The sequence below is a fragment of the Orycteropus afer genome, unplaced genomic scaffold, assembly GCF_000298275.1.
Source record: "Orycteropus afer afer isolate SDZICR_OR568_19922 unplaced genomic scaffold, OryAfe1.0 scaffold00113, whole genome shotgun sequence".
In the NCBI taxonomy this organism is placed as follows: domain Eukaryota; kingdom Metazoa; phylum Chordata; class Mammalia; order Tubulidentata; family Orycteropodidae; genus Orycteropus; species Orycteropus afer.
Genome location: NW_006921700.1, coordinates 6,275,662 through 6,277,937, shown reverse-complemented (window position 1 = coordinate 6,277,937; position 2,276 = coordinate 6,275,662).

Sequence of the window (2,276 nt, the reverse complement as noted above, 5' to 3'; positions counted from 1 at the left end):
ATCACTACGGAAGTAGGATTGCCCAACCTTCCTTCCGAGGAGTGGCTGGTGGGTTTGAACCGCCAGCCGTCTGGTTAGCTGGCAAGTGTCTTAGCCACTATGCTACCAGAGCTCCAAATGTGGTAGATACATAAAATATTTAGCCATAAAGACAAATCAAGTTCTAATACATGTTACAACATGGATGAACCCTGAAAACAACATGCTGAGTGAAGTAAGTCAGACACAAAAGGACACTGTACGACCACACTTAAATGAAATACTTAGAATAGGGAAATGCATAAAAACAAGTTTATTAGTGGTTACCAAGGGGCTGGGAGAGGAGGGAACAGGGAGTTACTACTTAAAAGGTACTGAGCTTGTGTTTTGGGTTGATGAAAACATTTGGAAATAGACAGTGGTGACAGTAGTAAAACATGATGAATAAACCTATCATCACATCAGTAGGCTAAAGGAAAAAATAAGATTATCAATAGATGCAGAAAAAGCACTTGACAAAATCTAACACTTATTCATCATAAAAACTCTAAACAAACTAGAGATGGAGAACTTCCTCAACTTGATAAGCAACATCTACAAAAGCCCTACAGCTAATACAACACATAGTAGTGAGAAACCAGAAGCTTTCCACTAAAATAAGGAACAAGGCAAAGATGACCCCTTATCACCATATTATACTGAAACCCTAGCTACCAGTGCCCAAGGCATTTAACTGCTAACCAGAAGGCCAGCAGTTCAAACCCACCAGCCACTTCTCCCAAGAAGACTGGGCAATCTACTTCTGTAAGAACACTGCCTTGGAAACCCAAGGAGAAGTCGCTATGAGTTGGAACTGACTCAATGGCAGTGAGTTTGGTTTTTTGGAATAAGGTACTGAGGTTGAGAAGGAAGAAACGAAATTGCTTTTGTTTGTAGATAACATGACAGATTATACTGAATATTCCAGGAAATAAAAAAAAAATCTCCTGGAACTGAAAAAGCAATTGTACCAAGACTGCAGTACACAAGGTTAATATACAAATATTAATTATTTTCCAATATACCAGCAATAAACTAGAATTTGAGATTAAAAACACAACATCATTTATACTAGCACAAAACAAACAAAAATAGCTGTGTTAGACTGGGGTCTCTAGAGAAACAAAAACCAGCAAATCTTAGAGAGAGAGAGAGAGAGAGAGAGAGAGAGAGAGAGAGAGAGAAATTTATCTTAGGAAAATGGCTCACAAACGTATAGAAGCCGGTAAGTCCAAAGTCCCTGAAGCAACCGTCAGGCTTGGAGGCTTTTCTTAGCTTCTGCAACCGCAGAGGCCAAGAAGCTCAAGGCTGGCAGGCAGTACACCGGCTGTTGACTCCAACGAATGACGAATCCAAGATCTTCAGGTCGAACGGTGGACTGCTCACTCATGGACAGTTGTAGGAAGCACACCAGAATCCTAATCCACAGAAGAAGAATGTCTCTCTTCCCAGGATGTCCCTGGGTATCCTGGAAGCAGGCCACACCCCTAGGGAAATTCCCCTTGGGTAGATTGGCCACTCAGAACACAGTCATTCGATCCCATCATGGGAATAACCACACAGAACTGGGGTCCAGCCAAGTTGACACACAGCTCCAACTATCACAGTCCACCTTGTCAACTTGGCAGCTGTACACATCTTCTTAACCATATATCATCTCTAAATAAGGACAATTATAAAGTCATATTTGTGATTAACATGATACGCTAACACACATACAACAAAATGCATTAACCTTACATTTCACAGTCCATAACAGAAGGAAACAAAAATATTTGATGTACATATACAATGAAGAAATATAACAATCACAGTCCTCGTTTCTGGAGCTGGTAATGTGGTCATAGCTGATATCCAGAACTACCTTCTTCCACCACCCACTCTGTATTTCTCTTGCCCTCTGCAAGCACCTCAGCTGGTCATGGTTCTTTGCCTGGTGGAGTGACCCAAACCTTCATTCCTGAGGGGTCTGGGCCGTTAGCAGTCATATCGGAATTGGGTTGCTGCAATTGTCCATTGACTTTAATCACAGGGCATGGAAGTACTAAGAGACGTCCTAAAGAATCTCCTGTATTCCAGACATATTCTTCTTTACTCCATTATGTAAAGCCAACCCAATTTCCCCTTGGTAATCAGGATCTATCACACTAGATAGTACAGTAATACCCTTCTTTGTCTGTTGATCCAGAGGCATGAGGAAGCCAAAATGGCCAGGTGGCATTCTTAATTTCCAGTTCAATGCAATCAGTATTGTGTCT